Source organism: Pseudophryne corroboree, chromosome 10, assembly GCF_028390025.1.
Source record: "Pseudophryne corroboree isolate aPseCor3 chromosome 10, aPseCor3.hap2, whole genome shotgun sequence".
Taxonomy (NCBI): domain Eukaryota; kingdom Metazoa; phylum Chordata; class Amphibia; order Anura; family Myobatrachidae; genus Pseudophryne; species Pseudophryne corroboree.
This window is the reverse complement of record NC_086453.1, coordinates 185,284,924-185,306,198: the sequence shown is the minus strand read 5'-3', so window position 1 is coordinate 185,306,198 and position 21,275 is coordinate 185,284,924. Positions and strand designations below refer to the sequence as shown.

The 21,275-nt window shown below is 47.9% G+C and overlaps 1 protein-coding gene across 2 annotated transcripts in view; it reads right to left on the bottom strand.

Annotated features, from left to right (window-relative positions):
* ZBTB40 (zinc finger and BTB domain containing 40) overlaps window positions 1-21,275 on the bottom strand; it is a 368,246-nt gene that overhangs the window by 186,596 nt on the left and 160,375 nt on the right. The gene's annotated exons all lie outside the window — the stretch shown is intronic.

The following is a 21,275-nucleotide window of genomic DNA, read 5'->3' as shown; positions in this document are numbered from 1 at the left end:
GATTTGTATTTGACCTTCCTCATCCAATATGTTTTTTCTTGAAGTCAATTGTACCATAATGTTGGTTTTCTACACTTCATTTGACCCTGTAATAGAACGTTAGGAATGCTTTTATTTCATGTGCACTTTTGAAATACTGTCCTCAGATTCTTTTACTTCTACTTCATCCCCAGTTATGTTGGCACCACTGTTTTTGCTGCACTGTATCTGGCTAATTGTTGGAATGCCTGATGCCTCTATTGGTGTAATCCCTGCTGTCATGGCACTCATTGGCTCAAAAATCGATGAATCCAGCCCAGAATGTTTCTAATTTATTATTTTTCTAAAATTTAAAATTACAAATTGTTTTGTGTGGAGTCTTTATTTATGGGTAGTTCTAAAAGGTTTACCAGGTATACACTGCACCAAACTACAGAGCAGATATGCAGTGATTTAAAATGGATGCTGTTATTTATTGTACTAAGAAGACCTGCCCACATTCCTAAAACCATGCCCAGTATTTAAATGAAGCTAGATCTTTCAAATCTTTCAAATCTTTCATCAGACATTGTTCAGTGTGTATGCACATAATCGTTCATGGGAAATCTTTCATCTATCATATCTTTCATCTTTTAAATCTTTCAAATCTACAAGTGTGTAGGGCCCATTAGAGTCAGCGTCAGCATTCCATTGATGAATCCACAATGCTCTCCTTGCTGAGACTGCCACGGCATTGGCCCTTGATCCCAAATGGCCAATATCCCTTATAGCTTCTTTTAAATATGCTGCAGCGTCCCTGATGTGACCCAGAGTCAGAGTCAAAAAGTACACTATCCCTGTCTAGGGTATCTACCTCAGATGGCAAGTTATCTGCCCACTTTTCAATAGCGCTACTCAGCCATGCTGAAGCAACGGCAGGCCTGAGTAGCGACCCTGTGGTGACATAAATGGATTTTAGTGTATTTTCCTATTTACGATCCGCAGTATCCTTTAGGGCTGCTATGTCAGGGGACGGAAGTGCCACCTTTTTGGACAGACGCGATAAAGCTTTGTCTACCGTGGGGATTGACTCCCACCTTTCCCTGTCCTCAGAGGGGAACGGATATGCCACTGGAATTCTTTTTGGAACCTGTATCTTCTTGTCAGGATTTTCCCAAGCCTTTTCAAAAAGAGCGTTCAGTTCATGAGAGGGAGGAAACGTTACCTCAGATTTCTTTCCTTTAAACATACAGACCCTCGTATCAGGAACAGCAGGGCCCTCCGTGATATGTAATACGTCTTTTATCGCCACAATCATGTACTGAATACTCTTAGCCAGTTTTGGATTTAATCTGGCATCACTATAGTCGACACTGGAATCAAAGTCCGTGTCGGTATCTGTATCATCTCTCTGGGTAAATGCACGTTTCTGTGACCCCGAAGGGGTCTGGGCTTGTGACAAAGCTACCTCCATGGATTTTCTCCATGTCTGGTTCTTAGACTCAGATTTATCAAATCTTTTAGTCAACCTAGTCACATTTGCGTTTAAAACACTCAACATATTCACCCAATCAGCCGTCGGCGGTGCCGACACGGCCACTCTCAGTATTATCTGTCCCCACTCCAGCCTCCTCCTGGGAAGAGCACTCAGCCTCAGACATGTCGACACATACGTACAGACACCCACAACCACATTGGGGCTATAGGAGACAGACCCACAACAGAGCCTTTAAGAGAGAGACAGAGTGTTCTGCCAGCTCACACCCAGCGCCTATCCCGGTACTGAAGCAAGTAAAAAGACTGCCCAGACCTTTTAGCGCTTTCTATATATACACAATTTAGCACCAAATCACTTGTTGTGTCCCCCCCCCCCCCCATTTTGCACCGTTACTTGTACAGCAGTGTGGAGGTCAGGGCCAGCGTCTCTGCAGCTTCTGTGAAGAGAAAATGGCGCTGGTCAGAGCTGTGTGGGCTAAGCCCCGCCCACTACATGGCACGCTTCAGTCCCGCTTACATTTATCTTTATACTCGCGGGGGTCCCCTAACTAGTGCCTAGGCACTGTTATCACTTATGCCAGTGGCGTTTGTGGTGTTCATGCTGCACAGGGCGCCCCCCCTGCAGTGCGGAGTTACGTGTGGGAGCATGGCGCGCAGCGTGCCCGCTGCGCGGTACCTCAAACGCTGTCTTCTGCAGTCACTGAAGTCTTCTGATCTTCTCATACTCACCCGGCTACTGTCTTCTGGCTCTGTGAGGGGGGTGACGGCGCGGCTCCGGGAACAAGCAGCTAGGTGCACCAAGTGATCGAACCCTCTGGAGCTAATGGTGTCCAGTAGCCTAAGAAGCAGAGCCCTTGAACTCAGAGAAGTAGGTCTGCTACTCTCCCCTCAGTCCCACGATACAGGGAGCCTGTTGCCAGCAGGTCTCCCTGAAAATAATAAACCTAATAAACATTTTTCTGAGAAACTCTGGAGAGCTCCTCAGTGTGCATCCAGTCTCACTGGGCACAATCTAACTGGGGTCTGGAGGAGGGGCATAGAGGGAGGAGCCAGTTCACACCCATTCAAAGTATTATAGTGTGCACATGTCTCCTGCGGTTTCCGTCTATACCCCATGGTTCTTGAAGCATCCCCAGCATCCTCTAGGATGTATGAGAAATATTGAACTCTTTGGCATGAATGTAAGGCATCATGTTTGAAGGAAACAGGGTACCACTTATTACCAGGCCAATACCATCCCTATAGTGAAGCATGGTGGTGGTAGCATCATGCTGTGGGGATGTTTTTCAGCGGCAGGTACTAGGAAACTAGTCAGGATAGAGGTAAAGATGAATGCAGCAATGTACAGAGACATTCTGGATGAAAACCTACTCCAGAGCACGCTTGACCTCAGACTGGGGCCACTGTTCATCTTTCAGGAGGACAACGATCCTAAGCACACAGACATGATATCAAATGAGTGGCTTCAGGACAACTCTGAATGTCCTTGAGTGGCTCAGCCAGAGCCCAGTCTTGAATCCGATTGAACATCTCTGGAGAGATCTGAAAATGTGCACCAACGCTTCCCATCCAACCTGATGGAGGCTGAGAGGTGCTGCAAAGATGAATGGGCGAAACTGCCCAAAGATAGGTGTGCCAAGCTTGCGGCAGCATATTCAAAACGACTTGAGGCTGTAATTGCTACCAAAGTAGCATCAAAGTGTTGAGCAAAGACTGTGAATACTTATGTACATGTGATTTCTTAGTTTATTTTTAAGACATTTGCAAAAATATAAAAAAAAAAAAAACTTTTTTCACTTCATTATTTATTTATGAACAGTTTCTTATATAGCGCAGCAAATTCTGTTGCGCTTTACAACTGGACACAGTTAGAAGACAACACCGTGTAAAAACAGTCAGAGTTAGGAGGGCCCTGCTCGCAAGCTTACAATCTATGGGGTCATTATGGGGTTGTGTGTGTAGAATTTTGAGGGGGAAAAAAATGAATTTATACCTTTTTGGAATAAGGCTATAACATAACAAAATGTGGAAAAAGTGAAGCGCTGTGAATACTTTCCGAATGCACTGTAGGTCAAACGAGTCCAATGGCTCAAAGGGAGCAAATTGGAGGGCCCATCGCACCCGGGAAAAGTTCCCAAGGAGCCACAAAAGGTGGCTGAATATGAAGTACTCCCTGGAGAAATGTTTTCACATCTGTTAAGGTAGCTAGCTGTCGTTTAAACAGCACAGAGGGCCGACACTTTAACCTTGAGGGACGACAATCTAAGACCGAGATCTAAGCACAACTGGAGAAAGGCCAAAAGACAGGCGCTAGCCGAAAGGACCGGGGACTGAATTGACGAGATGCACACCATGCAAAGTAAGTTTTCCAGGTGCGATGGTAAACCCTGGCGGAGGTAGCCTTCCTGGCGCATGGTGCGTTATTCTAGAAAAACCCTTCCGTCTGAGGACGATGTCTTAACAGCCAACCCATCAAAGCGAGTCGGTTGAAATTCGGATGAAGACAAGGACCCTGCGACAGGAGGTCCGGGTGCAATGAAAGGCGCAATGGTGTGTCGATGGACAAGCTGATATCAGTGTACCAGAAAAAACGGGGCTAGTAAGGGGCTAATCATCGTACCGCCTACCCGCTTGTATTTCCTGACCACCCGGAGTAACAGAGACATCGGTGGAAAGTTGTCCAGGACGCCGTGAGAGTGTCCACAAGAAACACTTTGGGATCCTTGTGAGAGCCGTACTGACTGACCTGTCTGTTGTGATGGGACACTGTGAGGCCTATATCTAGCAACCCCCAACGTGAGACCAACATGTGGAACACAACTGGATGTAGTGCCCATTCCCCAGAGTGCACATCTTGACGACTCAGGATGTCAGCTTCCCAGTTTAACATGCCGTCGAACACACTGATGGAGCTGAAGGTGTTGTTCCGCCCAGAGGAAGAGACCTCTTGCACGGCACCGAGGCTGCGAGTGCCCCCTGGCGGTTGTTGTAAGCCACGGCTGTTCCATTGTCCGACTAATTCTCGACAGGATAACCGGTTAGGAGAGGCTGAGCAGATATAAACGCCCTAAAAATTGCTCGTAGCTCCAACACGTTGATAGGTAGAGTACCCTCTTGGGGAGTCCAGAATCCCTGGAAGGTGTGAGATCCTGAGATTGTTCCCCACAACCTGAGACTGGCATCCGTGGTGACTAAGGTCATCCTGGATCCAAAAGGGGCATCCCTTGTCCAGATTGGGACGGAGAAGCCACCACGTGAGGGATAGTCGAACGTCCGACGTGAGGACTATGGTCTGTGACTGAATGTGAAGAGGAGAACCATCCCATTTTTGAAGAAACTCCAGTTGTTGGGGACAAGAGTGAAACTGAGCATAATCCACCATGTCGAACGCCGCCACCATGGGGCCCAGAACCCGCATTCAAGCATGGACAGACTCTGTGGTGGTGGTGGTGAAGTGCACGAATCCTGGACTGAATGACAAGCAGCTTGTCTTGAGGAAGAAACACGCTGAAGGCGTCAATCCAGTAACGCTCCTAAATGATGCAGTCTTTGTGAGGGCGTCAGACGATTTTTTTCCAGTTTATCCTCCAGCCGTGCAATTGTAGAATATCCACTGCTGTTTGAATTTGGATACAGTCTCCCTCCTGGGATTGAGCCAGGAGGAGGAGGTCATCTAAGTAGGGTAAAATGTGTATTCCGCGGCGACGCAAGAGAGCCGCGATCACTGCCATGATCTTTGTTTAGACACTCTGAGTCGTGGAAAGCCCAAACGATAAAGCTTAAACTTGGTAGTGGCCTCCCTTCACAAAAAAGCAAAGAAACCTCTGATGATTTTGACGAATGGGAACATGTATGTATTGTGACAAGAACACTGGAATAGTCTTTGAGGGCAGGTATGTTTGTCCCAGGTTCTTGTCTTACATGTATTAGAAAAATGAAAACTTCTAGGAAAATGTTTTGTTTTGTCAGAACCATTTCAGTTTGTTGGAAAAGCTGGATAAGGGCCCTGAAAGTGAGAAGGGGCAAGTTCCAGACATTGGGCCCAGTTCGGGTATTTGGCCTCACAGAAGGCTAATCAGGCTTTCAGCTGTGTAAGAGTGTTATAGAGCTGCTGGCCTGATTAGTGTGGGGGACTGCCTGGGGAGACTGGAGACTCTCTGAAGAGAGAAACACGCTTCTTTATACAAGTGAGCTATACAGTGTTTACTGGAGAACCCTGTGTTTTTGTTTAGTGATAGTTAGGAACGTCTTGTGTTTAGTTAGTGCCGGACAGGCAAGGTATTTTCTTTTGGGGTTTGTTTTATTTTCGGTTTAATAAAACTGGCTGTGGCCAGTTGCATCACAACTGGACTTGTGCGATTCCTCAGCTGCTGTGTGCTGCCACTTACCCCAGGAAACGGCACCTTGTACCCTGACAGTGTTACAACTTGGTGGAGAATGCGAGCATGCCGCTCTGCGCATAAGTGAAAGCAGCAGCTTTATGAGGCCTGCAGAAAACGGTGGTTTATGCAGATACAGCCCAGTGTGAAGTTGCTGAGACTCACCCCGAGTGTTTGTTATATGTCCTGGGTGAAAGCAGCTACAAAGCCGCCTGAAATATCTGTCGACATGGAGGAACTGCTTAAAGCCCTGCTGCAAGCTACAGCGGCTCAGCAAGAGGCCAACAGACAGCAGCAGGTGGCTATGGAGGAAAATTGGGGACTACAACAGGAGGCCAACAGAGAGCAGCAGGTGGCAATGGAGGAAAATTGGAGGCAACAGCGTCAGGATAGAGAGGCCAACCCCCATAGATCCTCGACAGCGCCCTTCAGTAAAGACTGGTAAGACTGTTCCGTGGGAAAATGTTGCTAGGCGGTTAAGAGAACGCAAGCCTGGAGAGACTGTAAACACTGGCCCTGGAGATAGGCCAATGGGGCTAGAACGGTCTATGCTGCCCAAACGGGTTGATAATCGTGTGGTTAAATGTTTTAGGTGTGGTATGCCAGGTCATGTTATTGCCAATTGCCCAGTCACGCAAAAGAACCCATGCAATGTGATGCTGCCTTTGAATGTCGCAGAATGTCTTTCTTTGCTAGGTTAGCCTGTACTGTGGTACCTTCACCTGAACTGGAAAAACAAATGTGTGATGTGTTCTTAGAGGGTAACCGGGTAGAGGCCTTGCTAGATTCAGGAAGTTTAGTTACCCTCGTGAAAGCTGGGTTAGTGAACCCCTTAAAGGTCCAGCAAATACCTATTGGGGTAACTTGCATACATGGGGATACCCAACATTATGTCACTGCTGAAGTGAATATAGAAACTTGTTGTGGGTCAGCAATGGTTAAAGTAGGACTGGTCCCCACCTTGGTGCATGAGGCCATAATAGGGAGGGATTTTCCTCATTTTTGGAAATTGTAGGAATCACGTTTATCAACAGATGTGAGAAGTAAAGAGCCAGTTGACAATACTGGTGATTTTATGGATGTACATGTGTCTTCGGAGCTTTCTGACCCTTTGCCTTTTGCTAGTTTGGCTGGGGAGTTAAATAGCTGTTCCAAAGCAGACAATTCTGCAGGGGGTTGGTGTACAGGTACAAATATAGCTCATGTGTGGAATACTAACAAAAATATATCACAAGCCTTCTTAAGGAGAAGGTGTGATTTGAAGTACTGAAATTAGGTACATATGATTTTGCAAGTAAATGGTATACTTATCAGAGATGCTGTGCCTTATGTCCTGGGTCCTGTGCACAGGACCTGGACCTCCTGCTCAGACATGCGTTTCACCAAGAGTTGGCTGATTCACCAAGCTTGAAGCCGGCCTCCAAACCCGACTGACGTAAGACCATGAAACGAGACAAGCAACGCCTGGAGATTAAACCATGCTGTTCACCTCACAAGATGTAGTTTCAAAAAACTGTGGTAAGTGCGAGATGAAAACCAGATTCCACCACGCATGAGATTAACAGTTCGCTTTAAAACTTGCTTTCAAAAGCCAGACCATTAAAGCCAACTGAATAAAAGGTCCTCGTGTACAAACAGACCTTGTTGCAGCAGGTTCAGTCAAAGTGGAAAACGCCACTCGGGTCAGACTGACCTTTTGAGAATGTTGGCGTACTACGACCTGCGTGGGCAATCTGGAACTACTACAATCACAGTCACCCGGTGGTCTATCATGTGCTTGATTAGCAGAGACAACATTCGATTAATTGGAAACAGTCATGCTAGATGAAAAACTCACGGAACAGTCAGGCTTCCATCACGAAAGCCAGTGGATTCCTGGATATTGCGCAAAAGCGTTGAGTCCTTAATTTGTGTCGAGAGGCCATGAGATCTACCTCAAGTAAGCCCCACATCTGAATAACCTGACGGAAGATAACTACTCTGGGAGAAAAGCACGTTTGCGGAGCAAGTCTGCTTTCCAATTTCCTACGTCTGGAATGAACACCACTGAGAATGCCAAAACAAGATCTGTACCAAGGAAAGGAGCTTCTGCAGGTGCTGTGGCGCTGTTTGTATTAACATGACGAGTGACATATGCCGCTGCTGTAGTGTAGAGTGACTGAGAATAACCCGTATAAAAATAGAAAAAAATATAGCCGGGTCTAAGGTCACTAAGTTCTCCACATTATGGGAAGGGCAGCGAAATGGAGAACCCAAAGGTCGAGTACAGAACCCATGAAAGCAATGTCCAGGACCCAGTTATCTGAATACTCCTCCACCTAGTGGACTTTAAACGGAGTAGGCATCTGCCTAATTCCAACTGGACTGAATGGGCAAAGACCTTGTTAGGCACTAGGTGTCATAGGATTCTTGGCCTCTGAGCGCCCATAGTACTCCAGAAAATGTTTGGATTCAGGACTTGCGTACTAAGCACGGAGCAAAAGGGTCTGCCCAGTGTTGATAGCTGAAGCGGAGACTAATGGTGCCACCTGAGCCCTGTTCTGCACGGTCTCCCAAATAGACTCCTCCACTGTCCCTAGAAGCGTCCCAGAGTGTCACAAACAAGTTCTTTGGAGTACAGCAATGACCGTGTCGGCACAAGTGTCAGCCCCTGAGGCCGGCCAAAGGCAGAAACCAGTCCTAAAACCAATAAAAAGAGAGAGACTTGAGACAACTGTCAAGCTTTTTGTAAAGTAGATCTCAAAAGATGCGGAGTCCTGAACTCGAAGCGCCATGCACTCTGTGAATAGCGCCACCGAACATCCCTTGGCCAATGTAAGAGAAGAAAAATCACGAGGAATAGAAGAAAAAAAAACTGACTAAACGGCACAACAGAGGTCTGAACAAGAGGAGAAAAGGACCTGTTTCCGCTTAGTTACCCAAGTCCTCAATCACATGACCTGAGAAAGTTCTTCAGGATGACAAGAATTTGGATTCTATCTGAAACGGAATCTCGCTCTTTTCACCTTCTGAACCTGGACCTCTGTAAGACGGAGACATGTGCGGAGTCGAGAATTCTTAATATATTTTGCCATACACAAGGAAACTTTGTAAACTCTGAAGCCAACTGCCCCATAGCTTCAGGCATGTGTGGAGCAGACACTAGCTGAGCTACATTCCCTATCAAGTGTTTATCCAGAGCCAGTACGCAGGAGAACTTACCAACTCCCCAATGCCAGTGCTCAGTGGGATGAACCCTTGATTTCAGTGCCACGAGGCAGCAATGCAGACCACACTGCCTCTGGTGAAGGGGAAACTAGAACCCACGGCAATGGAAATGGCATGGCAGTTTACCGGTATCCGGTTTCTTCTGCTGAAGCACAAGAAGTTGCTTTTGCCAGGCATGCTGGCTCTGCCATGTAAGATGCAGCACTCCTGACACCTTCAAGACACACTGATAACCACACATAGGCGTGAGACACAGCAATATTTAGCGTACATAGATACGCATAGGTGAGAGTAACTCCGCAACATACACCGATGTACCCACATAAGTGAGTGAGAGACACAGTAAATAGATACACCTACAGGAGTGTGACACTCCAGTATATACTGAGAAACACACATAGGTGAGTGTGAGACACAGTAATATATAATGTACATAGATAAGCGTAGGTGAGGGCGACCCAGCAATATATACAGTTAAATACAGATAGGCGAGTGTGAAACACAACAATATATAGGTACTTAGTTATGTATTTGCACACCACCAGAGACCACTCTTCCCCATAGCAACCTGACATTGCAGTGCAGTGGACTAAAATGGCGGTACACTGAGTCACAAATCATTAAATACTTACACAATAAAATAACTAAATCATAAAATAAGGAAAATAAGAATTTACTTACCGATAATTCTATTTCTCGGAGTCCGTAGTGGATGCTGGGGTTCCTGAAAGGACCATGGGGAATAGCGGCTCCGCAGGAGACAGGGCACAAAAAGTAAAGCTTTAGGATCAGGTGGTGTGCACTGGCTCCTCCCCCTATGACCCTCCTCCAAGCCTCAGTTAGGATACTGTGCCCGGACGAGCGTACACAATAAGGAAGGATTTTGAATCCCGGGTAAGACTCATACCAGCCACACCAATCACACTGTACAACCTGTGATCTGAACCCAGTTAACAGTATGATAACAGCGGAGCCTCTGAAAAGATGGCTCACAACAATAATAACCCGATTTTTGTAACTATGTACAAGTAATGCAGATAATCCGCACTTGGGATGGGCGCCCAGCATCCACTACGGACTCCGAGAAATAGAATTATCGGTAAGTAAATTCTTATTTTCTCTATCGTCCTAGTGGATGCTGGGGTTCCTGAAAGGACCATGGGGATTATACCAAAGCTCCCAAACGGGCGGGAGAGTGCGGATGACTCTGCAGCACCGAATGAGAGAACTCCAGGTCCTCCTTAGCCAGGGTATCAAATTTGTAGGATTTTACAAACGTATTTGCCCCTGACTAAATAGCCGCTCGGCAAAGTTGTAAAGCCGAGACCCCTCGGGCAGCCGCCCAAGATGAGCCCACCTTCCTTGTGGAATGGGCATTTACATATTTTGGCTGTGGCAGGCCTGCCACAGAATGTGCAAGCTGAATTGTATTACACATCCAACTAGCAATAGTCTGCTTAGAAGCAAGAGCACCCAGTTTGTTGGGTGCATACAGGATAACAGCAAGTCAGTTTTCCTGACTCCAGCCGTCCTGGAACCTATACTTTCAGGGCCCTGACAACATCCAGCAACTTGGAGTCCTCCAAGTCCCTAGTAGGCGCAAGGCACCACAATAAGCTGGTTCAGGTGAAACACTGACACCACCTTAGGGAGAGAACTGGGGACGAGTCCGCAGCTCTGCCCTGTCCGAATGGACAAATAGATATGGGCTTTTTTGAGAAAAAACCCACCAATTTGACACTCGCCTGGCCCAGGCCAGAGCCAAGAGCATGGTCACTTTTCATGTGAGATGCTTCAAATCCACAGATTTGACTGGTTTTAAACCAATGTGATTTGAGGAATCCCAGAACTACGTTGAGATCCCACAGTGCCACTGGAGGCACAAAAGGGGGTTGTATATGCAATACTCCCTTGACAAACTTCTGGACTTCAGGAACTGAAGCCAATTCTTTCTGAAAGAAAATCGACAGGGCCGAAATTTGAACCTTAATGGGCCCCAATTTGAGGCCCATAGACACTCCTGTTTGCAGGAAATGCAGGAATCGACCGAGTTGAAATTTCTTCGTGGGGCCTTCCTGGCCTCACACCACGCAACATATTTTCGCCACATGTGGTGATAATGTTGTGCGGTCACCTCCTTCCTGGCTTTGACCAGGGTAGGAATGACCTCTTCCGGAATGCCTTTTTCCCTTAGGATCCGGCGTTCCACCGCCATGCCGTCAAACGCAGCTGCGGTAAGTCTTGGAACAGACATGGTACTTGCTGAAGCAAGTCCCTTCTTAGCGGCAGAGGCCATAAGTCCTCTGTGAGCATCTCTTGAAGTTCCGGGTACCAAGTCCTTCTTGGCCAATCCGGAGCCATGAGTATAGTTCTTACTCCTCTACGTCTTATAATTCTCAGTACCTTAGGTATGAGAAGCAGAGGAGGGAACACATACACCGACTGGTACACCCACGGTGTTACCAGAACGTCCACAGCTATTGCCTGAGGGTCTCTTGACCTGGCGCAATACCTGTCCCGTTTTTTGTTCAGACGGGACGCCATCATGTCCACCTTTGGTATTTCCCAACGGTTCACAATCATGTGGAAAAACTTCCCGATGAAGTTTCCACTCTCCCGGGTGGAGGTCGTGCCTGCTGAGGAAGTCTGCTTCCCAGTTTCCACTCCCGGAATGAAACACTGCTGACAGTGCTATCACATGATTTTCCGCCCAGCGAAAAGTCCTTGCAGTTTTTGCCATTGCCCTCCTGCTTCTTGTGCCGCCCTGTCTGTTTACGTGGGCGACTGCCGTGATGTTTTTCCCACTGGATCAATACCGGCTGACATTGAAGCAGAGGTCTTGCTAAGCTTAGAGCATTATAAATTTACCCTTAGCTCCAGTATATTTATGTGGAGAAAAGTCTCCAGACTTGATCACACTCCCTGGAATTTTTTTCCTTGTGTGACTGCTCCCCAGCCTCTCGGGCTGGCCTCCGTGGTCACCAGCATCCAATCCTGAATGCCGAATCTGCGGCCCTCTAGAAGATGAGCACTCTGTAACCACCACAGGAGAGACACCCTTGTCCTTGGATATAGGGTTATCCGCTGATGCATCTGAAGATGCGATCCGGACCATTTGTCCAGCAGATCCCACTGAAAAGTTCTTGCGTGAAATCTGCCGAATGGAATTGCTTCGTAGGAAGCCACCATTTTTACCAGGACCCTTGTGCAATGATGCACTGACACTTTTCCTGGTTTTAGGAGGTTCTTGACTAGCTCGGATAACTCCCTGGCTTTCTCTTCCGGGAGAAACACCTTTTTCTGGACTGTGTCCAGAATCATCCCTAGGCACAGCAGACGTGTCGTCAGGATCAGCTGCGATTTTGGAATATTTAGAATCCATCCGTGCTGTTGTAGCAGTATCCGAGATAGTGCTACTCCGACCTCCAACTGTTCCCTGGACTTTGCCCTTATCAGGAGATCGTCCAAGTAAGGGGTAATTAAGACGCCTTTTCTTCGAAGAAGAATCATCATTTCGGCCATTACCTTGGTAAAGACCCGGGGTGCCGTGGACAATCCAAACGGCAGCGTCTGAAACTGACAGTGACAGTTCTATACCACGAACCTGAGGTACCCTTAGTGAGAAGGGCAAATTTGGGACATGGAGGTAAGCATCCCTGATGTCCCGGGACACTATATAGTCCCCTTCTTCCTGGTTCGTTATCACTGCTCTGAGTGACTCCATCTTGATTTGAACCTTTGTAAGTGTTCAAATTTTTTTTTTTTTTTTTTAGATTTAGAATAGGTCTCACCTAGCCTTCTGGCTTCAGTACCACAATATAGTGTGGAATAATACCCCTTTCCTTGTTGTAGGAGGGGTAATTTGATTATCACCTGCTGGGAATACAGCTTGTGAATTTTTTCCCATACTGCCTCCTTGTCGGAGGGATACCTTGGTAAAGCAGACTTCAGGAGCCTGCGAGGGGGAAACGTTTCGACATTCCAATCTGTACCCCTGGGATACTACTTGTAGGATCCAGGGGTCCTGTACGGTCCCAGCGTCATGCTGAGAGCTTGGCAGAAGCGGTGGAAGGCTTCTGTTCCTGGGAATGGGCTGCCTGCTGCAGTCTTCTTCCCTTTCCTCTATCCCTGGGCAAATATGACTCTTATAGGGACGAAAGGACTGAGGCTGAAAAGACGGTGTCTTTTTCTGCAGAGATGTGACTTAGGGTAAAAACGGTGGATTTTCCAGCAGTTGCCGTGGCCACCAGGTCCGATGGACCGACCCCAAATAACTCCTCTTCCTTTATACGGCAATACACCTTTGTGCCGTTTGGAATCTGCATCACCTGACCACTGTCGTGTCCATAAACATCTTCTGGCAGATATGGACATCGCACTTACTCTTGATGCCAGAGTGCAAATATCCCTCTGTGCATCTCGCATATATAGAAATGCATCCTTTAAATGCTCTATAGTCAATAAAATACTGTCCCTGTCAAGGGTATCAATATTTTTAGTCAGGGAATCCGACCAAGCCACCCCAGCTCTGCACATCCAGGCTGAGGCGATCGCTGGTCGCAGTATAACACCAGTATGTGTGTATATACTTTTATATGATATTTTCCAGCCTCCTGTCAGCTGGCTCCTTGAGGACGGCCCTATCTATAGACGGTACCGCCACTTGTTTTGATAAGCGTGTGAGCGCCTTATCCACCCTAAGGGGTGTTTCCCAACGCGCCCTAACTTCTGGCGGGAAAGGGTATACCGCCAATAATTTTCTATCGGGGGGAACCCACGCATCATCACACACTTCATTTAATTTATCTGATTCAGGAAAAACTACAGGTAGTTTTTTCACATCCCACATAATACCCTCTTTTGTGGTACTTGTAGTATCAGAAATATGTAACACCTCCTTCATTGCCCTTAACGTGTGGCCCTAATAAGGAATACGTTTGTTTATTCACCGTCGACACTGGATTCAGTGTCCGTGTCTGTGTCGACCGACTAAGGTAAACGGGCGTTTTAAAACCCCTGACGGTGTTTTTGAGACGTCTGGACCGGTACTAATTGTTTGTCGGCCGTCTCATGTCGTCAACCGACCTTGCAGCGTGTTGACATTATCACGTAATTCCCTAAATAAGCCATCCATTCCGGTGTCGACTCCCTAGAGAGTGACATCATCATTACAGGCAATTGCTCCGCCTCCTCACCAACATCGTCCTCATACATGTCGACACACACGTACCGACACACAGCACACACACAGGGAATGCTCTGATAGAGGACAGGACCCACTAGCCCTTTGGAGAGACAGAGGGAGAGTTTGCCAGCACACACCAAAAAACGCTATAATTATATAGGGACAACCTTATATAAGTGTTTTCCCTTATAGCATCTTTTTATATATTTCTAACGCCAAATTAGTGCCCCCCCTCTCTGTTTTAACCCTGTTTCTGTAGTGCAGTGCAGGGGAGAGCCTGGGAGCCTTCCCTCCAGCCTTTCTGTGAGGGAAAATGGCGCTGTGTGCTGAGGAGATAGGCCCCGCCCCTTTTTCGGCGGGCTCGTCTCCCGCTCTTCAACGGATTCTGGCAGGGGTTAAATATCTCCATATAGCCCCCGGAGGCTATATGTGAGGTATTTTTTGCCAAAAAATAGGTTTACATTGCCTCCCAGGGCGCCCCCCTCCCAGCGCCCTGCACCCTCAGTGACTGCCGTGTGAAGTGTGCTGAGAGCAATGACGCACAGCTGCAGTGCTGTGCGCTACCTTAAAAAGACTGAGGAGTCTTCTGCCGCCGATTCTGGACCTTCTTCTCTTTTCAGCATCTGCAAGGGGGCCGGCGGCGAGGCTCCGGTGACCATCCAGGCTGTACCTGTGATCCGTCCCTCTGGAGCTAATGTCCAGTAGCCAAAGAAGCCAATCCATCCTGCACGCAGGTGAGTTCACTTCTTCTCCCCTAAGTCCCTCGTTGCAGTGATCCTGTTGCCAGCAGGACTCACTGTAAAATAAAAAACCTAAGCTAAACTTTTCTAAGCAGCTCTTTAGGAGAGCCACCTAGATTGCACCCTTCTCGGCCGGGCACAAAAATCTAACTGAGGCTTGGAGGAGGGTCATAGGGGGAGGAGCCAGTGCACACCACCTGATCCTAAAGCTTTACTTTTTGTGCCCTGTCTCCTGCGGAGCCGCTATTCCCCATGGTCCTTTCAGGAACCCCAGCATCCACTAGGACGATAGAGAAATAATTAATAATGACCGACAGGAGAGTACTTAGCGGTCAAGCAGGCTACCACCATTCATCACGGAGGAGCGAAGCGTAGGGAGACTACAATGCGCTTTCCAGCCCTTAAAGAGCCTGCTTGGAGATGTAACTGCAGCTATTAGATCCTTTTAGCTACAGATGCTGGACAATGGGTAGGAAGATCAGCTGCTCTAGGCCACGTCCCCTTCACAGCTTCTACTCTCCGACCTAAGAGTAGAGCCTCCCCCTAGTGTGTGGGGTTACACTGGGAGCGCCAGAGAACCCAGCGCAAGCATACGCACTCCATAGCAGGGAGCGCTGCAGAGACCCTTCGAAAATTGCGCTACCACCGTGTACCGTGACAACACCTTCAACCAAAACATGGCCTACTCCATGAAGCACCCAAAGAAAACTGGAATCATGGGGATGCAGCAGGGAGGAGCTTAGATTACAAGCTACAATTTACATCAGGTGCCAATCTCCAACCCCAACCTGAAATCCCATGGTTGAGTGTCGCCCTGCCTTGCTGCAAGAGAAAATGAAAACAGGCATCTGTAAATGCTTCAGAACCGCACCTTTGCTGAAGCGGTGGTAGAACATTAAAGCTGCAACTCTGTATACTATCAAAAACCAGAGTGGGAGGGGTAAGGGGGTGTTGGTACTTCCAAATCCTTGTCAGGCATGAAAGCAACATTGTTTTTGTTTAAGAGGTAGAAACATATACAGTTAATGAGTTTTGTTTACTAAGTGGAACACATTAAGGATAAAATGAGACAATAAAACAAAGGTAGGAAAGTGTCAAACCTCTCTGAAACGCAAATACTGCTAAATAATCCATGATTACAATGCCACAAAGATAATCAATTGCAATTTAGAGGATCCTGAAGCCCAAATCCAAAGTTTATTACATGGCAAGAATTTAAATAAGAATTTACTCACCGGTAATTCTATTTCTCGTAGTCCGTAGTGGATGCTGGGAACTCCGTAAGGACCATGGGGAATAGCGGGCTCCGAAGGAGGCTGGGCACTCTAGAAAGATTTAGGACTACCTGGTGTGCACTGGCTCCTCCCACTATGACCCTCCTCCAAGCCTCAGTTAGGACACCGTGCCCGGACGAGCAGACATAATAAGGAAGGATTTAGAATCCCGGGTAAGACTCTTACCAGCCACACCAATCACACCGTACAACTCGTGATACAATATCCAGTTTGACAGTATGAAAACAACTGAGCCTCTCAACAGATGGCTCAACAATAACCCTTTTGTTAACAATAACTATTTACAAGTATTGCAGACAATCCGCACTTGGGATGGGCGCCCAGCATCCACTACGGACTACGAGAAATAGAATTATCGGTAAGTAAATTCTTATTTTCTCTAACGTCCTAGTGGATGCTGGGAACTCCGTAAGGACCATGGGGATTATACCAAAGCTCCCAAACGGGCGGGAGAGTGCGGGTGACTCTGTAGCACCGAATGAGAGAACTCCAGGTCCTCCTCAGCCAGGGTATCAAATTTGTAGAATTTTGCAAACTTATTTGCCCCTGACCAAGTAGCTGCTCTGCAAAGTTGTAAAGCAGAGACCCCTCGGGCAGCCGCCCATGATGAGCCCACCTTCCTTGTGGAATGGGCCTTTACAGATTTTGGCTGTGGCATGCCTGCCACAGAATGTGCAAGCTGAATCGTACTACAAATCCAGCGAGCAACAGACTGCTTAGAAGCAGGAGCACCCAACTTGTTGGGTGCATACAGGACAAACAGCGAGTCAGATTTTCTGACTCCAGCCGTCCTGGAAACATATTTTCAGGGCCCTGACAACGTCTAGCAACTTGGAGTCCTCCAATTCACTAGTAGCCGCCGGCACCACAATAGGCTGGTTCAGGTGAAACGCTGACACCACCTTAGGGAGAAATTGGGGACGAGTCCTCAACTCTGCCCTATCCATATGGAAAATCAGATAAGGGCTTTTACATGATAAAGCCGCCAATTCTGACACTCGCCTGGCTGAAGCCAAGGCTAATAACATGACCACTTTCCACGTGAGATATTTCAGATCCACGGTTTTTAGTGGCTCAAACCAATGTGATTTTAAGAAACTCAACATCATGTTGAGATCCCAAGGTGCCACTGGAGGCACAAACGGGGGCTGAATATGCAGCACTCCTTTTACAAAAGTCTGAACTTCAGGTACTGAAGCTAGTTCTTTTTGAAAGAAAATCGACAGAGCCGAGATCTGTACTTTAATGGAGCCTAGTTTTAGGCCCATAACCACTCCTGCTTGCAGGAAATGCAGAAATCGACCTAGTTGAAATTCCTCTGTTGGGGCCTTATTGGCCTCGCACCATGCAACATATTTTCGCCATATGCGGTGATAATGCGTTGCCGTAACATCTTTCCTGGCCTTAATAAGCGTAGGAATGACTTCTTCCGGAATACCATTTATCTTTAGGATCCGGTGTTCAACCGCCATGCCGTCAAACGCAGCCGCGGTAAGTCTTGGAACAGACAGGGCCCCTGCTGTAGCAGGTCCGGTCTGAGAGGTAGAGGCCACGGGTCCTCTGAGAGCATCTCTTGAAGTTCCGGGTACCACGCTCGTCTTGGCCAATCTGGAACCACGAGAATTGTGTTTACTCCTCGCTTTCTTATTATTCTCAATACCTTTGGAATGAGAGGCAGAGGAGGGAACACATAAACCGACTGGTACACCCACGGTGTTACTAGAGCGTCCACAGCTATCGCCTGAGGGTCCCTTGACCTGGCGCAATATTTTTTTTACTTTTTGTTGAGGCGGGACGCCATCATGTCCACCTGTGGTTTTTCCCAACGGTTTACCAGCATCTGGAAGACTTCTGGGTGAAGTCCCCACTCCCCCGGGTGGAGGTCGTGTCTGCTGAGGAAGTCTGCTTCCCAGTTGTCCACTCCCGGAATGAACACTGCTGACAGTGCTAGTACATGATTCTCCGCCCATCGGAGAATTTTTGTGGCTTCTGCCATCGCCATCCTGCTTCCTGTGCCGCCCTGTCGATTTACATGGGCGACTGCCGTGATGTTGTCTGACTGGATCAGCACCGGCTGGTGTAGGAGCAGGGATTTTGCTTGACTTAGGGCATTGTAGATGGCCCTTAGTTCCAGAATATTTATGTGAAGGGAAGTCTCCTGACTCGACCATAGTCCTTGGAAGTTTCTTCCCTGTGTGACTGCCCCCCAGCCTCGAAGGCTGGCATCCGTGGTCACCAGGACCCAGTCCTGTATGCCGAACCTGCGGCCCTCTAGAAGATGAGCACTCTGCAGCCACCACAGTAGAGACACCCTGGTTCTTGGAGACAGGGTTATTAAGCGATGCATCTGAAGATGCGATGCGGACCACTGGTCCAACAGGTCCCACTGAAAGATTCTGGCATGGAACCTGCCGAAGGGAATTGCTTCGTAAGAAGCCACCATCTTTCCCAGGACACGCGTGCAGTGATGCACTGATACATGTTTTGGTTTCAGGAGGTCTCTGACTAGAGATGACAACTCCCTGGCTTTCTCCTCCGGGAGAAACACTTTTCTCTGGACTGTATCCAGAATCATACCCAGGAACAGTAGCCGTGTCGTCGGAACCAGCTGTGACTTTGGGATATTCAGAATCCAGCCGTGCTGGTGCAGCACTTCCTGGGATAGTGCCACTCCCACCAACAACTGTTCCTTGGACCTCGCTTTTATTAGGAGATCGTCCAAGTACGGGATAATTAAAACTCCCTTTCTTCGAAGGAGTATCATCATTTCCGCCATAACCTTGGTAAATACCCTCGGTGCCGTGGACAGTCCAAACGGCAGCGTCTGGAATTGGTAATGGCAATCCTGTACCACAAATCTGAGGTACTCCTGGTGAGGATGGTAAATGGGGACATGCAAGTAAGCATCCTTGATGTCCAGGGATACCATGTAATCCCCCTCGTCCAGGCTTGCAATAACCGCCCTGAGCGATTCCATCTTGAACTTGAATTTCTTTATGTATGTGTTCAAGGATTTCAAATTTAGAATGGGTCTCACCGAACCGTCCGGTTTCGGTACCACAAATAGTGTGGAATAATAACCCCGGCCTTGTTGAAGTAGGGGTACCTTGATTATCACCTGCTGAGAATACAGCTTGTGAATTGCCGTTAGCACCGCCTCCCTGTCTGAGGGAGCAATTGGCAAGGCAGATTTTAGGAACCGGTGGGGTGGGGACGCCTCGAATTCCAGCTTGTACCCCTGAGATACTATTTGCAGGATCCAGGGATCCACCTGTGAGCGAACCCACTGATCGCTGAAATTTTTGAGGCGACCCCCCACCGTACCTGGCACCGCCTGTGGAGCCCCACCGTCATGCGGCGGACTTGGAAGAGGAAGCGGGGGAGGACTTTTGCTCCTGGGAACCTGCTGTTTGTTGCAGCCTTTTTCCCCTACCTCTGCCTCTGGACAGAAAAGACCCGCCTTTTCCACGCCTGTTTTTCTGGGTCCGAAAGGACTGAACCTGATAAAACGGCGCCTTCTTAGGCTGTGAGGGGACATGGGGTAAAAATGCTGACTTCCCAGACGTTGCTGTGGAAACTAGGTCCGAGAGACCATCCCCAAATAATTCCTCACCCTTATATGGCAACACTTCCATGTGCTTTTTAGAATCTGCATCTCCTGTCCACTGGCGAGTCCATAAGACTCTCCTAGCAGAAATGGACAATGCACTTACTTTAGATGCCAGTCGGCAGATTTCCCTCTGTGCATCTCTCATATATAAGACTGAGTCTTTTATATGGTCTATGGTTAACAGGATCGTGTCTCTGTCTAATGTGTCAATATTTTCTGACAGTTTATCTGACCAAGCAGCGGCAGCACTGCACATCCAAGCTGACGCAATAGCTGGCCTAAGTATAATGCCTGTGTGTGTATATACAGACTTCAGGATCGCCTCCTGCTTTCTATCAGCAGGTTCCTTGAGGGCGGCCGTATCCGGAGACGGTAGTGCCACCTTTTTAGACAAACGTGTGAGCGCTTTATCCACTCTAGGGGGTGTTTCCCAACGTGACCTATCCTCTGGCGGGAAAGGGAACGCCATTAGTACCTTCTTAGGAATTACCAATTTTTTATCAGGGAAAGCCCACGCTTCTTCACACACTTCATTTAATTCATCTGATGGGGGAAAAACTACGGGTAGTTTTTTCTCTCCAAACATAATACCCTTTTTAGTGGTACCAGTAGTTATATCAGAAATGTTTAACACCTCTTTCATTGCCTCAATCATACAGTGAATGGCCTTAGTGGGCATCAGGTTTGACTCATCGTCGTCGACACTGGTGTCAGTATCAGTGTCGACATCTGGGTCTGCTTGAGGTAGCGGGCGTTTTAGAGCCCCTGACGACCCATGCGACGCCTGGGCAGGCACGAGCTGAGAAGTCGGCTGTCCCACATTTGGCATGCCGTCGATTTTCTTATATAAGGAGTCTATACGTGCACTCATTACTTTCCATAAGCCCATCCACTCAGGTGTCTGCCCCGCAGGGGGTGACATCCCTTCTAAAGGCATCTGCTCCGCCTCCACATCATTATCCTCATCAAACATGTCGACACAGCCGTACCGACACACCGCACACACACAAGGAATGCTCCGAATGAGGACAGGACCCACAAAAGCCCTTTGGGGGGACAGAGTGAGAGTATGCCAGCACACACCAGAGCGCTATATAATGCAGGGACTAACTGAGTTATGTCCCCTATAGCTGCTTTTTATATTATATATGTATTGCGCCCAAATTTAGTGCCCCCCCTCTCTGTTTTTACCCTGTTCAGACGTGTAGACTGCAGGGGAGAGCCAGGGAGCTTCCTTCCAGCGGATCTGTGAAGGAGAAATGGCGCCAGTGTGTCTGAGGGAGATAGCTCCGCCCCTTTTCCGCGGCCTATTCTCCCGCTTTTTTCTGGATTCTGGCAGGGGAATTTACCACATGTATAGCCTCTAGGGCTATATATTGTGGTATATTTGCCAGCCAAGGTGTT